Source organism: Petaurus breviceps, unplaced genomic scaffold (genome assembly GCF_028583685.1).
Source record: "Petaurus breviceps papuanus isolate PSGF00001 unplaced genomic scaffold, PetGlider_PUasm1.0 171, whole genome shotgun sequence".
Lineage (NCBI taxonomy): Eukaryota > Metazoa > Chordata > Mammalia > Diprotodontia > Petauridae > Petaurus > Petaurus breviceps.
The window spans coordinates 24,776,429-24,795,661 of record NW_027185754.1 but is presented as its reverse complement, the minus strand read 5'-3'; the positions used below and the strand labels follow the sequence as shown (position 1 = coordinate 24,795,661).

At 39.2% G+C, this 19,233-nt stretch overlaps 1 protein-coding gene across 6 annotated transcripts in view; it reads right to left on the bottom strand.

Annotated features, from left to right (window-relative positions):
* The window catches only part of MAPKAP1 (MAPK associated protein 1), a 346,315-nt gene extending 327,377 nt beyond the window's left edge, over positions 1–18,938 (bottom strand). For 2 of the 6 annotated variants that reach the window (XM_069082738.1, XM_069082739.1), the window contains exons 1-2: positions 18,592–18,822; positions 4,612–4,713 (exon numbers count right to left, since the gene is read on the bottom strand). The gene's annotated coding sequence lies outside the window, so the exon portion shown is untranslated. The other 4 variants (XM_069082733.1, XM_069082736.1, XM_069082737.1 and 1 more) reach the window with 4 other exon arrangements.
* Between the last annotated feature and the right edge of the window lie 295 nt (positions 18,939–19,233).

The window sequence follows — 19,233 nt, the reverse complement described above, 5'->3', positions numbered from 1 at the left end:
GGGGGCTGAGGAGATTACCAAGTATATAGCACAGAAGGAGAAGAGGGCCCATGACAGAGCCTTGGTGGACACTCACCTAGATGAAGATCCAACAAAGGAGACTGGGAAGGATTGTGCAGACAGGGAAGAAGAGATTAAGTAGAGAGCAGTATGACAAAAACCTAGAGAAGCAGCATCAGGCAGAAGAAGGTAATCAGCACTATCTAGGGCTATAGAGAAGTCAAGAAGAATGAAGACTGAGAAAAGATCATTATATCTGGCAATTAAGAGATCACTGGTACCTTCGGAGTGAGCACTTTCAGTTGGATGATGATGCTGGAAGGCAGACTGCAAAGAGTTAAGAAAAGAGTAAAGAGAAAGGGAGTAAAGTAGCCAATTATGGCGTTTTCAAAGAGGTTAGACATGAAAAGGAAGAGAAAATAGGGTGAGAACTAGTGGGGAGTCATGGGCATGATGGTAGGCAGTAAGAAAGTACCAGTAGAAAGAGAGAGGCTGAATGAGAGAAGGGATGACAGAGGGGCAATCTGCTGCAGAAGACATAATAGAATGAGATCACTTATACATGTAAAGATTGTGGTAGAAGGCTCAAAGAAAAGTATGAAGAGAGACAACATAATGGTAAAGCACAGTATATGTAAAAGAAATGTGTCCTTCACTGACAAAGCCTTTGAAAACCTAGGATTCACCTTCATAACATGAAGTGTTTGCCCAGGTATTTTGCGGAATAGTTAGCTACTGTATAGTATAGCATGTCTAAACAGCATCATATCCGCTCAGGTAGTTCTAATCTATACTACTCACAAAATCATAGAATCTTATAGAACACCTACAGTCCTTCCAATACCAAAAGCAGGAATGTCCTTTATGGTATCTCTGATTAGGAATCTTTTAGTCCCTTTGAGGATCTCTACCAAAAGGGAAACTAGTAGCCCTAAAATGAGCTTACTGTTAGGGTGTTTTAACCTAAATCTGCCTTTCTGCAACTTGAGGCATTGCTTCTAATTCTGCCTTAAAACCAAGGAGAGAAAGTCTATTTAAATCCCCTTCCAAATGATAGCTGTCTTCAAATATTTAAAGGGTAGTCCTTCAAGTCTTCTCTTTTCTAAGTAAAACATTCCCACCTTCTTCAAGTGATCTTCATTGAACTTTGAAATTGAATTTGAAATTGAACTGAAATCATTGAAATTTCATTGAAAATTCATTGAAAATTGAAATTTCATTTCAAAAAAATCATTTCATAATCTCCATCCCCTTCTTCATCCTACTTATTACCTTCTTTTGGAAATGGTAGAGCATATTAGTGATCTTCTTCTGAGCCTCAGAACTGAACATAGGGACTCCCAATGTCATCTGACCATAGTAAAGAAATAGAAAATTCAGCCTGTCTTAATGCAGCTTAAGACAATGTTAGTTTTCATAATTGTCAAGTCACAATATTTGACCCATGTGGAGTTTGCCATCCACCACAATTTCTAAACTTTTTTTTGTACAAACTGTTGTCTAGTCACATTTCCCCCAACTGACTTTTTAAATACAAATCTGTTGTTCAGTCATGTTCAATTCTTTGTGGCCCAAGTGAGGTTTTCTTGGCAAAGATACCAGAGGGATTTGCCATTTCCTTCTACGGTTCATTTTACAGATGAGGAAACTAGGGCAAGTATGGTTAAGTGACTAAGTGCCTTAAGGACACATTTGAATTCAGGAAGATAAGTCTTCCTGACTCTAGGTCTAGCACTCTATTCAATGCACCACCTAACTGCCCAAATACAAGTCTAAGAACTTGGTTATCTTTATTAAATTTCATCTTCAGATGTGGGTCACTAAGTTGGCCTATCAACACATTTTAAAAAATTATCCTTACTGTCCCTACCACGTTAACTAGGATTCCCAGTTTCATATCATCTGCAAAGCTGACAAGAATGCCATCTATGCTATTGTTCAAAACAATCCTAACTAAAATGTCAGCCACCAGAAGGTCATGGACAGCCCCATGAGGTATTACATTGGAGAACTATCTCCAAGTTAACACTGAATCATTGATGACTACTTTTTTGTGTCTAATTATTCAACCTGTTCCAAATCCACATAACTGTATGCTATCACTTATCCCATACTTCTCCATCTTCTCCACAAGTATAACATGAGACTGTCAAATGCTGAAATCTATATATAGTCTGTGTGGGATAGTCCCCAGATCCAACCAGTCTAGTCGTTCTGGCATAAAAAGAAATTAAGATTAATCTGGCAAGACCTATTCTTGAACATGTTGGCTCTTCATGACTATCATTTTCCTTTCTAAATGATCCAAGGCATCCCTAGAATTTTACCAGGAATTGCCTAACTCACTGGCCTAAGCTTAAAGCTCTACACTTCCTTTTATTAAAAACAATGGTATATAGGCTCTTCTCTAGTGGTATGACAACTCTACTCTAAAATGTTTCAGTGACAGTAGCTCGGCAATCACATCAACCAGTTCTTCTCATACTGGACACTTTTTCTAGATGTGGTAAGGAAGTCAAGTTAGGTCAATAAGCATTTATTGAGCACCTACTATGTGCCATCACTGTGCTAAACAATGGGAACACAAAGAATGGCAAAAATTCAGTCTTTGCCTGCAAGAAATTCAGATTCTAACAGGGAAGACAAACAACTAGGTACATCTACAGTAGATGAAAAGCAATGTGAAAGAAGAATAGAGAGTATTTTTCAATGCATCTTATCTTTCCCTCTTCCTTTCAATTGTAAGCTTCTCAGGACAGTGTGGACTCCATTGGATTAAGTCAAAAGATTTGAAATAAAATCCTATGACAGAAAATTGACAGGAAAAACTCAAAAAAGTTATCATGTGTGGATATATGTGATACAAATGAATACGAATCATGCTTGTATAAGATATACATGATGTAAATAAATGATGAATCCTCCCCCCAAAAAAGAAAAAATACATAAAATCCTGGCTTACACTTACTACCTGCATTCCCTTAGTCAAGTTATATCCTCTCTGGGCATTAATTTGTAAAAAGGGGTTGACCTAAAAGATTTCTAAAGTAATTCCAATTCTAATATGACATGATCTTAGAATTTTGTCTTATTTCATCTGTTTTTCCCTCAGGAACAAAGCATTTTGCATATAACAGACATTTAATAAATACTGTGGAACTGAACTGAAAGGGGGTGCTAATGTTTCTAGCCTGGACTATAGGAAAAGCTGCTAATATCATTAACGGAAATAAAGTCTAGAAGACCATCTAGTTTTGAGGTGAAGTTCAGTATTGAACATGTAGAATTTGAGGTGCTAGAGCATTTCCATGGATGACTAGAAATGTCAAAATGGCAGGAATGTTATAGATAAGAGTTCATGTAACCAAGCAAAGAGTAGGATGGGGATTGCCTTTAAGACCCTTTCCAGCTCTCAGTTTCTAGGTAATGAGAAAAGACAGATTCAAATCTGAAGATAATTATGTTCTTTCACAAAACTTAAGTATACTGTGAAAGGCTTTCATTATTACTAATATAACTAACTTAGAAAGATAAGCACTGAGACCATTATTAGCATTACTAACTGCTGATATTAATAACTCACATTTATATAGTCCTATTGGGTTGAAAAAACATGGGCCATATACACTCACAACTGCAACCCCTTCTTACCATGTTCTTTCATTAGTACACAATACTGTACTACAATCAGGGATTTAATAAGAACTTCTTAATGAAGACAACTAATACAGAAAAGACACCAAAAACTTTATCTACCACACCATTGTGTGAAGGGCCATTCTGGCAGTCAGAAAACTAGATTTTAACACTGAGCATTAATGTTTTATTTATGCAGACAGCTAGGTGGCAGAATGCATAGATTGCTGGGCCTGGAGTCAGGAAGACCTGAGTTCAAATCCTGCCTCAGCCACTTACTAGTAGTATAACCCTGGGAAAGTCACTTAACCTCTTTGTGCTTCAATTTTCTCATCTGCTAAATGAGGGGGATTGGACTTGATGGCCTCTAGATAAGTCTTTCCAATTCTAAATCTACGATCCTATGATTCTATAATACAGGTACTTTTAAAATGCAAATACTAAAAATACTGAATTACTGGAAAGATAGGTTATATTCATGCCATCTTTAAAAAGAAAAAAAATGTTGTAGAGACCCTACTACAAAATGATTGTTCATTTGCCACTCCAAATTCCTAAAAAGTTTGTAACTGCCTAACATTTTTGTATCTCCAACTATGAGCAAAGTCCCTCAAAATAGCAGTCATTTAACAAAGGTTTATAGAATTTAATTTGATTATATAGAGTTATTAAGTAAAACAATCATCAAGCAGCCAAAAGATAAAACATAAAGGTATGAAGCATAAGTCTTTAGAATATAAACCAGACAGAAGCCTAGGTCCATTCTGAAGTTGTTAGCTTATATTTAATATTTTAAGACATTTAAAATATTTATATATTTGTGTTAGTTTCTCCTTTTCTGAATGTATCAAATTATCCAGCTAGGAATTTGTAATTTAACCCCTCTATGCCTTAGTGGAAGACTTACTGTATCCAAAAACCATTCTTTCATTCTCTGGTGGCCAACCACCTAGTGCTGAGTCTTGTAGAACTTACTTGAGTTGGTCTTCCTATGAGAAATACATAATCAGTTCCTAGTCAATTCCCAAAGTCTTTCCAGCTCAGCAGGACCTGCAGAATACACTGGCTATCACAGGCCTGGAAAAGACACATTTAAACCAGTGTCACAACCACGCCACAAAGGAGGCATCTCAGAGAAGGCCTCTATAGAACATTTATAAGTTTGAAGTAACAAATGTCAGCATATAAAAAACTAAAAAGTTACTATGGGATTTCATTAGTATATGGAACTCCTGATAAGGAAATTCCCTCTATAAGTACTTGCTCAGTGCTTGTTTTGTAACTTAAAGAGTCTGGAGTCAAGGCACTAAGAGGTACTAATTGACGTGCCCAAAGCCATGCAAGCCAAGTTTGGTCAGAAGCAAGAATTGAACCTATCTTCCTGACTGAAGCCTGGTCCTCTATCCACTAAGCCATACTGTTAACCATTATTTTTTATATATCATTAAATCCTTAATTATTATTTATCATATATTATAATTTCCCACATTTTGTTATAACATAATATTTTGCAAACTGCTTTTTTTTTTTTAAACAACACCCCTGTAAGGTCTGGAATAAAAGGATTATTATAACCATATTGCAGAATAGAACAATGAGGCTGAAAAAAGTAAGGTGATTTGCCCAGGGCCACACAGCTATTAATTGTTGGAACCAGAACTTGAACCCAGATCTTCTGGTTACAAGTCCAAAGGATCTTTTCACTGTCACACCATTTTACAACTCAACCTAAGTCTAACCTTTTGCAGCTACTGAAATAAACTCTCATTTCTAAACTAGCACCTAGCAGAGTCTCTTGTATACAGAAGGCACCTAAAGAATATTTTTTAACTTAAGGTCTATCTACAAGGGGTCTTCCTCATGGTAAACCTCCTATGTAGTTAGTGAAAGAACTATCATCCCCATTTTACAGATGAGGAAAATGAAATTCTAGAGAAGTGAAGTATTGAGCTCCAAGTCTCAAAGTCCCACACACCAGCTAATGATAGTAGTAGCAGCAGCAGCAGGTACTAGTAGTAGCAGTACTAGTAGTAGTAGTAGTAGTAGTAGCAGCAGCAGCAGCAGTAGTAGTAGTAGTAACAGAAATACCAGCTCCCATTTTTTTATGTTTTAAAGGTTTACATCGGACTTCACTCAATGATTCTGTGAAGTAGAGAGGGAAAGTAACTGGCTTCCATGGTTTTGTTCTCTATGATAATGAGGATACATGTTACACCAACTGCCTGGCTTTTATTGCCATTTGGGGATGAGGCCACCCCCTTAATTCTGCTAATTTTTTTTAAGGTGGAAACATCAAAGCAATAATCAAGCCTTCATTATTTTATAAACAAATTGCTTCTCTAGAAAACTGGCTTACTGCAGACCGGAATCTTCTGCAAATAAATAAGTCCAAAAGATGCAGAGATTATAAATTAGAACCCACAAAAATCTGTATGTAGCCTCATGCCGACAAAGAGCATTCTATCAATATAGTGAAATGCTAATCTCCTAATTAACAACCTAATTAGGTAATTATGGCTTTGCAGAGGGATGCCGAAATGAAATATGACAACATGGTCACCTCCTTATATGACACCTGTGGGCCTTTTCAGCTGTCACGGCAAAGAGTGCAATATCAATTTGAACAGATGACAAAGTGCTGTCATTTTTCATTCTGATAATATACAGAAGGCTTTGGACAGAGGCTGTTTGCAAAAGAAGCATCTTGCCAGATATTTTCCTAATCTAAATAGGCTCAAACACTTCGTTAAATTTTTACAATACATGGTTATGTTGTCTTTTTTTTTTAAACCTATGTACATGAGAATTATAATGAACTTAGTAGGCATATAAAAATAACATTATCTCGCCATTTCGGGCTGACTGTACATGCTGGAACCATTGCTATCTTAATAATGAAGCACATACTAATTAAGGAGAGAATAAAAAGGGAAAAGTAACAATTCATAGTGGCATTTTAATATTCATGCTTTTACTAATCAGTTACCAAAAAAAAGAAATACAAACATTCTTTGGTCTTTAATATTCATCTCTTTAAAAAAAAAAAAGCCAAAAGGAAATTGGAATTAGCATCATTTGCCATATTCAGTATCATTTAAAAATGTCAAATTGAGGCATTCCCATCTATGTTTTCTTCATATCCCCACAACAGCTTGGTGGAGAGTAAGGCCTATCAGATAAGAAATCTAAGGAACTGAATTTGAATCCTAGTTCTTTGAACTGAATGGCCTCTAAGGTCCACCATGTCACACACCTGACTAACTGGTTTCACAAAGACAAAGCACTTGGCAAAGTGTTATTATAAGGGAACTTACTACCACGATCACCAACTTTTCCATATTTTTAGCATTTATTGTGCTCTTATCCCAGTGCCAAGCACTGTGTTAACCGCCAAGGACACATGTACAAAAAACAAAATGATTCTCACTGTTACAATCTAATAGGAGGAGACAACACATACAGTTGAGTGGTGGCCAGGGAAAAATATTTGATCTGAGAGACCACAGAATTGGCGAGAACAGAGCAGTCCACTGACATGCTCTTTCCAGATAGAATAATAGTGTTTATTTGATTATAACATGAGGTGGAAAGAGTACTTCCATGCAAGGTTAGGGGGAAAAAATGGCCATAATGAAGATAACACATGGTCCCAAGGAGTACAGAGCTGAGTGGTTTAGCATCTCATGAGAACAATCTCTGATATGCTGGTTTGGAAGATGGGGCAAGAAGGTGAAAAATGGCCAAGATGAAGATGAAGACATAGGGTTCCAGGGAGGGTAAAGTTGAGTATCTCATCTCTTCCTAGGCATGGGCAAAGAGGTGGTCATAGGGGTCTATAATAATAGTACAGAGAAGAAGAGGGAAATAAAAGAGGGTAGAATCCACAGAACTTGATAACAGATTTAATATAAGAGGTGAGGGAGAGGGAAAGGTCAATGATAGTCCCAAGATTTTGAATATGGGAGAATTGAGTATCTGATAATGCCACAAAACAGAAATACTGAGATTGGATTAAACAGCAGAAGCCCATTCCCTCCAAGAACTTTGTACCTATTCTTGACAGTATTTCCTTTTAAATACTGTACTTTTGAATGTGACTACTGGGAACAGAGAAACAGTCTCTTTTTTTAAATGTTTTATACAATCAGTCCATTTGCTCTACATCAACAATAAAAGCATATTCATAAAGGGATATTCAGGTCTGGTATGGGGTAAACCTAGCACTTCACAGAGTTACAGATAAATGTAACATAATAGCCAATCTATATGGCAAGTGATCACTGTAATTTAATTCCAATGGCTTTCTACCACCTTGTACTGTTTCCAGATTTTCTGTTTTGTTTTTAAGTCATTTCCCCCATTTTTCTCCCTTTCAATTACTGAAAATGGTTTTCATCTTCTGGTCCAAATTTTGCGTTTCCTATATTAAATCTATTTTCCCTCATATATCTAGGCTGCTGCCAACTTGGGTTAATAAATTTTAAATGACTACTCGGGATTTATTCCCTTCATTTTTATATTCAATAGCATTTCCTTATAAAACACAGTATGAATGAAAGCAAGTAGCTAGGGGGCCAATATTTCTTCAATTTGCTCTTTGTGGCAGTCTTGTATTAAAATAAAAATAAATTAAGTTCTTGGGTGGGGAAATCCCTGACTGTAGTTCTATCTCAGTGCGAGGTGTCTCCATTCTCCTTTTCAATCCTGAATGTTTATCTTCAACAAAACATCATGCATTTTCAGAGTTACTTGCACATCAAGGTCTTCCCCAAGAGGCTAAAATGAATAAATATAGATACAAGTGAGACTGAAATGGCCCCTCACAAATAACTACGCTCTCTGATCAAGAAAAGTAAAGTGGGCAATTTGAAGAGTTTGGTGCTCTATTCAAGCAACAAGACTCTGGCACTAAGGAACTGTGAACAAGACTTGGGGGGTTTATTGTCTAGCAAACTCAACATGTCTAGAGTCAAGCTCAAGTAAAAGGCTAGAGCCATCTTCAATGATACGGATAAAAGCTTCAGTTCAAAAATTCAAGGGTAATTCCAGCAGCCTCTCCCTAATCAGAGCCCATCTGAAGTATTTTGTCATATCAGGGCACCACATTTTAAGAATATTGACAAGCTGAAACATGTCTAGAAGAAGGTAACCAGCATGAGGGAACTGGAACTCATTCCACAGTGACAATCTGTTGAAGGAACTAGGGATCTCTAGCTTAAAGAAGAGTATCCCAGAATCTAAGAGTTAGAAGAAGCCTCAGGGGCTATCTATTTCAACCCAGACCTAACCAAGAATCCCTTTTTGCAAAATCCCAACAACTTATCATCCTACCTCTAATTTTAGACCTCCAATGAAGGAGAAGCCTCCACCTCCACAAGCAAGCCATTTCATTTTGAGATAGCTCTGATTATGAAGAAGCTTCTCCTTATTTCAATCCTAATAAATCTACCTCCCTGTAGTTTTCACCCAGTACTCCTACATTTGCCTCCTGGGAACAAGCATAATCCCTCTTCAACATCAAAGTCCTTCAAATACTTGGAAGAAAATGATCTAGCACTCTGAAGTAAATTTGCTCTTCTGCAGCCTAAACGCTCCCATTTTCTTCAACCAATCTTCTCATGAAATAGTTCTATCACCATCCAGGTCATTGTCTTCTGGATGCACTTCACCTTACATATGTCTTTCCTAAAATGTGGTGCCTAAAACTAAACACGAAATTCCACTAGAGGCTAACCAGCAGGGCAGAGGATCACAGACTCTGGACCCAGAGGCTTTTCCTGTTGTTGCCCAGTGTTAAGACCACTAGCTATTTTTTTTTGCTTTTCAGAACACACTGTTGACTCATATGAGCTTGCTGTCCCCTACAACCTCCAGCTATCCTTCACAGGAACTGTCCTCATCTGTATTTGGGAAGTTGACTTTTCAAACCCCAAATAGATTTAGGGGGCATACAACAGCTATTTTCAAATGCAGAAGGACCAGCAGGTAGAAAAGCAATTATATTCATATTGCTTGGTCCCAGAGCATAAATTTCAGATCAAGAGGCAGAAAAGAAGACAGACAGGAAGCAGATGGGTGCTGGTGCTGGTAGAGGTAGAGGTGAAGGAAGAGGAGGAGGAAAGGAAACAAATAGAAAGGGCTTTTTCCAGATTTAAGTTCCTGTCACCCAAGGTCTTTTACTATACTCAACAGGAGGAGACAGAAGATAATCACTTATCAGGAATGCCAAAAAACAGGGAGAATTCTCCTAGGGCCCACTATTCCATAATAGGTCTGTAGACAAATTTCAAGGGGTCTGTGAACTTGGATAGGGAAAAAAAATTACATCTTTGTTTTTATTAACTTCTCGCAGAAATTTAGCATTTCCTTCAATTATTTTAAAACATTCTGAAAAGGGGTACATAGGCTTTATCAGACTGCTAAAATGGGCTATGACACACAAAAAAGTTTTAAGATCTGACATAGAGAGAATTTTTGTTTTATGTTAGGGAATTCTCTCTAACACTAAAATTCCAGAATTCTCTGACCTTAAGAAATTGATAACCTCTCGTGCCTCAGTGTATCTATAAAATAAGAGCCAATAAATACCTAGCCAACTTAGGCTTTACAAAAATCAAATGAGCTAAATAATGTGACAGTACACAAATATAAATTAATTGGGTTAACTCCTTTCCTTTCATCCAAAACATATCCCAGCTACACACCAAATCCACATTGTAAACCACACCTGCAAAGCAGAACTAGCAAGACTCCCTTTCACTTCTGACCTTTTCTCTATAACATTTAAGATACTACATGCATCTCCTCTCCACTACTTCCTCTGCTGCTGCTCTAATGGAAGCTCTTATAAGTTACGACTTATAAATTGATGACTAATCTAGCAGCTGCCTACCCAGTCTCCCTGCCACCATGCTCTCACCACTTCAATCAGTCTTCAAACAGCTGCCAAAAGAATTTTCCTAATGCATATATAGGACTATGTCACACTCTTACTAAAAAACTTTCAATGGCTCTGTCCTGATTAAAAAATAAAATCTCAACACCTTATCCTGGAACTTAAAGGCTCCCTCAAACTCTCTCCAACCTACTTTTCCAGTCAATCTATGTGATCTTGGGTAAATCATTTAACCTCTCAGTAACCAAGGCAATTCTCTAACACTTTTAAGTTGAAAGACCAAACTTGCATTGTTAGAAGGAGTTTTCTTAACCAAGATTTCCCTAAATTAGGAAATCACAGGCCCCATCCTTATCTCCATATTATCTTTTTAATACACTCTATTTTCTAGCCAAACTGGAGGAGGCTGTTCTGTTCATAATGCCTGCAATATGCTCCCTTTACACTTCCCCCTTCTCCAGACTTCCCTGGTATTCCTAGCTTTCCTTTCTCATACTTAATCTAAACTTCTCTTTTTTCCCTTATAATATACTAACATGTTAACTCCTCCCAATTTATTGTAAACTCACCAAGGGCAGAGACAATATCATTTTTTCATCTTTGGATTCTTGCCACCCAGTGCTGGACTTGCAGACAAGTACTTAATAAAGATTTTTGAAGGTGAATAATCAGGAAATATGAATCAAAAAACATCACACCTTTATAGTCAGGAAGTACTTTACATTATTTCATTTGAGGCTCAACTATGAGGTAAACAATGTTGGTATTACTATTCTCATTTCACAGATAAGAACACTATGATTCAGAGTGGTAAAGAAATGTGCTTAACATCACACAGACAGAAAATTACCATTAGGCCATCAACTATCCCCGAATCTTCTGCTCTTTCCATCTCACCATGCAAACTTCCTGATTCATTAAGACTATATAGGTGCTCAAAAATAACTAAGCAAATAATTATTTTTTCCTACCTCATTAATTTTCTTTCCTAATAGCAAAATACTCACATTTCTGAAGCTGGTTAAAACATCTCAAAAACTTCCAAATTTATTTAAGACACCCAGTAACTTTTCTTAAATATTTTCCTCTTCCCCCAAATGTAATGAGTTTGTGCCAGGGTTTCATTTCATAATTTAGCTTTCACAGTTTGGCAAAAGCACTGGACAAGAAATTCAGTAAACCTGGATTCAAGTTCCAGCTTTTATACTAATAAATTCTGTGACTTTGGACAACTTACTTCCACTCTCTGGGCCTCAGTTTCCTCATATGTAAAGAGAGCAGATGTTCCATGTTCTAAGGTTCATCAACATCAGACCTTCTATAATTAACTTTAACAAGTAGACCTGTGTAACAATATAACACTACATAGAATAGTGTTACAGAACACAGACTTTCTGTCAACAGTTAATATACAAAACTGCACTGCAAACAAAAGTATTCGTATTATCTTAAAGTATTTGTCCCATGCTAAAAAACATCTCCATCTTGTTAAAAAAAAAAAAAAAAACCTGGGATGGCCAGGTAGCACAGCGAGTAAGAACACTAGCTCCAGTGTCAGGATGACCTGGGGATCGAATCCAGGCTCCGACACTTAGCACCCACCCAGAAACACCTGGCTGTGTAACCTTGAGCAAGTTACTTAACCCCAATTGCTTAGGTGTGGCCAGGTGGCTCAGTGAGTAACTGACCCCGACTGCTTAATAAAAAAAAAAATACTTATCTCATCCTTCAAAAGGCCTCACTCAGGTGCAATCTATTACAAAATACTTTTCCCAACCTTAACTAAGAAGTGATCTCTCCCTAACACAAACTACCAGAGCACCTTGTTCATTCTTCTCTAATGCTTGCCAAACTCTGTCATATTACAGTTATATGCATACAAAACATATCATCTGCTAGATGGTAAGCTTCTTAAGGGCAGAGACAGGAATTTAACAATCACATTGACTGCAATATAGCATCTGGTGCACATGTTGCTGCCATACGTGCCCTCAATGCTAGTGCTACACCCTCTACCTCTAGAACCTCCAGCAACCACCCTGCCACCTAACTACCTTCCTGCCAGGCCAATGCTTGTACACCCCCTCCAGTGCCCCCTCCACGTCTTGCTCTGAAAACAATGTTCAGTCATTTCAGTCATGACCAACTCTTTGACCCCATGGGGAGTTTTCTTGTCAAAGATACTGAAGTGGTTTGCCATTTGTTCTCTGAGAACAATAATTACTATCAAACAACCTTAACATCATTTCTAGAAAGGAAACATCAACAATCAATTGTCCTATATAGCTCCACTGATCATTCCTGACTTCACCATCCCCAGATCACTGATACCTTATATAAGCTGTAAATTCCTTGAGGGCAGAGACTGTCTCTCTTTTGTATTTACATCCCCAGCGCTTGGCACACAGAAAGTGTTTAATAAGTGCTTTTTCATTTACTCATTCATTCATTACTACATGTTTGCTGGTGAATGAAGGGTGCAAAGATATCCATGTATTTAAAATATGAAGGATTAAGGATCAGGACTGTGGAATATCTCTTTAACTGGACACTGAAAACTCTACAATCTGGCCTCTAACACCTCCTCCAAACAAATTTCCCATTACTACTTTAGAGGAATCCTTCACCTCAGTCAAACTGGTCTAGTTATTGTTCCTTAAGCATGCCAATTATTGTTCCCATCTTTACTTGCACAATCCTCCCTGCTTGAAAAGGCTTCTCTCCTCTGGTTGCATTATTTAATCCCTTAAAGGTACTATTCTCAAATCTATCTCCTGCAGGAAGCCTTTCCTAATTCCTTTGTAAAACAGAACATGTTGGGGCAGCTAGTTGGGGCAGCTAGGTGGTGCAGTGAACAGAGTACCAGCCCTGGAGTCGGGAACACCGGAGTTCAAATACGACCTCAGACACTTGACAAGCTTGCTAGCTGTGTGACCTTGGGCAAGTCACAACACCAATTGCCTTGCCTTCCTCCCTCAAAAAAAAAAAAAAAAGAACATGCTGTGTCATATGCTTTACATAAAACAGCATGGTAAAGTAGAAATAGCATTAGGCTTAAGTCATAAGGACATGAATTTGAATTCCACTTATTACACTGGGCAACCTCTATGAACTTCAGTTTCATCATCTATAAAATAGGAACAATATGTATATTCCATTTTTAAAATTAAGGCCATTTGTCAAGAACTTTCTCTTCTCCCTTCCATTTCACATGCCTCTGACATTACCCTCCACTATCTCCTTCCTTCCAGTTTCTAATAATGAGGTAGCTCTTCTGCTTGCCAAGGCCAACTCTACCTATATCCTTGATCCCATATTCTCCTGTCTTGTCCAGTTCCCCCTCACACAATCATCCCCACTGTTTCTAATCTCCAAATCTCCTATATCCTGATTTCTTCTCTGCACAGTGCCTAATTCAGAGTGCTTAATAAATGCATGAACACTTGCCTACCCTGCCTTCCAACATGACCATGTCTTCCCATTCATTAGGGAATCCTCATGAAAGTCTACCTTGGCTGCTAACTCTTTCCCTCCAAACCCATTTCTCTCTCAAAACCATCCTTCCAGTCACCCCAGGTCACAACCTAACTGACCTCATCACTTCTTACATGAACTATTGCAAAAGCCTTCTAACTGGAATCTCTACTTTAAGTCTTTCTACTCCAATCCATTTTCCACAAATCTGTCAGAGATTTTCATAAATCAAAGTTCAGACCAGTCACTCTTCTCCTCAAAAAACTTCAATGATTCTTTATTATCCCTAGAATCAAATACAAACTCTGCTCTTTGGCACTCAGAGTTCATCACAATAGGTACCCTTTCCATCTTTCTGGTATTTTTTAACATATCATTTCTCTCCACATACTCTATGGTCCAGCCACAATGGCCTTATTGCTCCTCAAACAAAACACTCCACTAAGAGGGAATTCTTAGTTCCTTTTCAATGACTATTCCCCACTCCTGGAATGCCTTCCCTCTTCACCTCTACCTTGGGGAATTCCTGGCTTCCTCTAAGATAATTCAACAAAGCACTACTTCTTACAGGCCTTTCCAAGTCCCTGAGGCTTCCCTTCCACCTATTCTATATTTCTTGTGTATGTACTGATTTTTATACTTGTGTATGTATACAGGGAACTCCAAAAATATTACTTAAAACTTCCAATTTTAAGGTGTTAAAGAGGCAGTTAGGTGGTATAGAGGGTAAAGAGGTTGGCCAAGGTTGGTAAGGAAAACTTGAATTCAATCTGGCCTCAGACACTTACTAGGTATACGATCCTGGGAAAGTTACTTAACTTCTATCTTCCTCAACTGCAAAATGGGAATAAATATAGGACTTACTTCCCAGGACTGTTGTGAGAATCAAATGAAATATCTGTTAAGTGTCTTGTATTAGTCACTTAATAAATGCTTTTTTCTCTCCTTTCTCCTTAAAGCTTAAATCTGAATACTAAAACTCTTGGGACTCTGTGTGTGTGTGTGTGTGTGTGTGTGTGTGTGTTCTATAATATTATATTAGAATTTAAGCTCCATAAGGACAGGCTTTGTTTTCCCTTTTCCTCTGTATTTCTGCCCTTAGCACAGTGATGGGTACACAGTAAGTGCTTAATAAAAGCTTACTGACTGACTGATTAGTAACTGACTCATGTTTGATGTGAAGAGCAAATGTAGTACAAAGTGCTCTGCAATTCTTAAAGCACTACATAAATGTTAGCTATTATTATGCATCATTTCATGCATATGAACTGGCTCACCAACTAGACTGTTATCCCTATAAGGAAAAGAACCACCTTAAGACCCCAATGCCTAGCACAGGGCCTTGCAAAGCGGAAGATCAATAAATGTTTGTGGATAACAATGACAAATATCTCCCCATAAACTACTCAGGCTCATTGTGAGGGTATAGACTTCAGTGACATTTTTGCTACTGTGAAATAGTACCATTTCACTGATGTGTAGAAAAGACTCAGAGAAAGAGACAGAAGGGACCTTAGGAAGCAGTATGTTAGGACACAGAAAACAGAATGTCAACCACAAAAATTCAGACGTAGGGACCTTATGGATACCATCCAAGCTCCTCAATTTAGTTGTGTGGGAACTGAAGGTAGGTAATGTAACTTGCCTAAGAACACACAGTCATCCTGTGGCAAAACTGGGACTCCAAGTCAGGTCTCAAGTCCACTACTACTTCTATTACAATACTCTCACTCTTCCCTACTTTCTCTTTCCTTAAGACTTAAAATAATAATAGCTCCCAGTGGCACAGCACTTTAAGATAACAAAGGGCATGCACAAACAAAGACAGGCTGTATAAGTATTTTCCCCATTTTACAGAGGAACTGTTTAAAGAAAACTGTAGCTTAAAGAAATGATTTTCAAAGACCTCGCACAGCTGGCAAAGTGGGCTTGAGTGTATAATCCCTACCATACATACTTGATGCCTTAAATCTAGTAGATACTGATGGTGTAGGTACAGGATGTGCAAATGTCTTCAACAGATCAGCTTTCTAAATTTGTTAGTACTTAGAAAGCTGCTGGGAGGGAAGAGGGAAGGGAATCACTGAAATAATAAAAATTTTTTGAAGTACAATAAATTAAAATCAGTATTTACTCTGAAGTTTTACCCAATAAGCAGAAGAAAACAGAGTAAGCTCTCTCTAAAAAGCCTTAAAGTCATCTAAAATTGCTTTTCACTAGCAAGCTGGCCAACAGGTGATGACTGGCAAAATAACTCTCAAAAACTATCTTCTAAAGTATGGCAGACTCTTATTTGGAGTTAGTTAAGAAAGCATTCAGATGAATTTGTGGGGCAATGAAGTAAATTACTGTTTGGCCACAGAAATACAGGATGTCCCAAATCTGCATGAAACCTTTTGGGGCATCCTGTATACATACTAAACACTTTTAAGTTCTAAGGACCCTCTCAGCTCTAACATTACACATTATGAGGTGCCTTGCTACTCTAACATGCTATATTCTATGGTACCTTCCAATTTCTATTCAACAAATGTTTATTGTACATCTATATGCAAGGTACTGTGCTAAATACTTGGAATATTAAACTAAGAAATTCCTGACCTCAAGGAGTTTTCATTCCATGGGAAAGCAACACAGTGATTTAAAGTTGTGCAAAAACGCTTTGCAAATACTAAATACAAAGTATTTTAAAGTAACAAAAAGTATAACAAAGTAATGGAAAGTAATTTCCAGAAGATAGCACTAACAAGAAGGAAGATTAGGTAAGGCAAATGGAGGTAACATCTGAACTATGTTTTGAAGGAAGCTAGGGACTGCAGGAGGCTAAGGTAAGAAACAGCCTATTCCTAAAAGGGATATGGATGGACTGTACGAAGAACAATCACCTGAGATGAAAGAAAAAAATCAAGTATTGTAAACAGTTTGCTTGGAAGCTGATTTGATTGGAATAGAATATGTGTGAAGTAGAATAAAAGAAAGGTGCATGGGAGCCAAAAATTGTTTTGCCTCTACAATGATGCACTTCCCTACTTTAATCCAGTCTGTGACACAACTGTAAGACATCTTAAACTCAACATCTTAAACTGAATTCATTGTCTTTTCCCAAAACACTTCCCTCTCCTGAACTTCCCTTTTACTATAAAAGGCATCCTCCCAGTTATCCAGACTCAAAACCTAAATGTCATCCTCAATCTTCACTCTCCTCCTCTCCCATTCCCAGCCTCCAACTCCTTTCCATTCTATCCTCCTCACATTTGTCCTATCTATATGCCTTCTTTTCTCTTCTCACTACTATCAACCAGGTGGCAACCATCATTCTAGACTAGACTACTATAATAGCTTTCTAGTCCATCTCCCTGCCTGAAATCTTTCCCCACTTCAGTCCATTCTTCATTCAACTGACAAACTGATCTTCCTAAACAAGGCTCAGGTCTGACCATGTCACCCCCCTACTCAAAAAACTCTTATGGCTCCCTATTACTTCCAGGATGAAATAGAAAATTCTGTTTAGCTTCTAAAGCTCTAAGGTATAACCTTAGCTCCTTCCTACTTTTCCAGTTATCTTACACTTTATCCCTCCTCCATATATTCTGAAGTCCAACACTGACTGGCCTTTTTGTTTCCTCTCACAGGACAATCCATCTCCAACTCCAGATATCTTCACTGGCTGTCCCCCCATGCCTGGAACTCTCTTTTCTCCCTGGTCAACTCTGCTTCCTGGCTTCACTGAAGTTTAGGGTTAAGGCTCTCCCACTTTGTGCAAAATGCCTTTCCCACTCCTCAATCTTAGTGCCTTCCCTCCTCTATTACTTCCAATTTAACCCGCATATATGTTGTATGTACATGGCTGTTTGTATGTTGTCTTCCCCATTAGAATGTAAGCTCTAAGAGATCAGGGATTATTTTTGCATTTCTTGGTATCCTCAGTGCTTAGCACAGTAGTTGGCACTTAGTAAAGGCTCAATAAATGTTTGCTGACTTGACTGTCAAGTTGCTGGGATAAAGTGAAACATATTGGCCTGAATTCGCTATCTTTTTACTTCCACCCAGAAGTGGGTCTATCCACATCCCCCCCCAAAATCCAAACTGCGGAGAGCAAAGAAATTTGCACAGCACCTTCTAAGTGTCAGACACTGCGCTAAGCGCTTTTTACAGATAGTCTCATTTGATCCTCACAACAACGTTGCAAGATAGGTGCTATTATTGTCCCCATTTTATAGATGAATAAACTGAGGCAAAGGTTAAATGGAGGCCGGGGTCTAGTACCCCAGAGACCACTACCACCACTACGCCCCTGTGGAAGGAGGGAGGCTCCAAGAACTTCCTGGGGGTCGGAGCCTACAGGTCTGCTCCCAACGCAACGGGCGGGGGCGACACTGTATGTTACCCTGGTCCCACACAGGGACAGGAAGGACCGGGCACCCACGCCAGGCCGGGCCCACCCCCGAGCCGGCCGCTCCCAACAGAAAGCGAGGACGCCGGGGTCCTCACGCCGTCCCCCCACCGCCCGCCCATGGGGAGGAGGGCAATGGCACCAGCCCCGTCCCCGGATGGGCCCGCGGCTCCCTCGGCACCTCCACACTTACTGGAATCCTCGGGGTGGGGGTGCGGGGGGGTGGGAGGAGGGTCGGTGTCTGGGCCGGGGCCCTCCTCCCAGGACCGGCTCCGCTCCACTTTCCGGGGCTCTCCCCCTTCCCCAAGCCAGGCTCGGACCGGTTCCGCAGCCCCCGCAGCCTGAGCCACGGCTCAGAAGCTCAGGCACAGCGCCGTGCCCCGGAACCGCATCCCTGGCTTCCCTGTGCCACCCCGAACCCGACCCCGATTCACCCCAGGAGGCCGCACCGGAAGTCACTCTGAGGTCCGTAGTGCGCAAGCTCCAGCAGCGAAGGCTGAAAGCGGCTCCTTCCTCTAGCTGTGACCCAGGCCGGCGCATGGACTCTGCGCATGCGCCACTGGCCAGGATCAAGTCTGTATGAGTTCTCTGGCTGTTTCAGATGGGACAGGTGGCTTTTGAACGAAAGCTTGCGGCATCACAGATTTAGATCTAGAAGAGACTTTTAAAACCTGATCCACATCTACTCATTTTAAAACGAGGAAACTGAGGCCCCAGAGGGATTGGGCAAAGTCTGTTCCTGTTACACAGGAATATTGTCTGCTGCAGCAGTTCTCAAACTTTTGGGTCTCGTGACGACCCCTTTACACTCTTAAAAAAGTATTGAATATCTCAG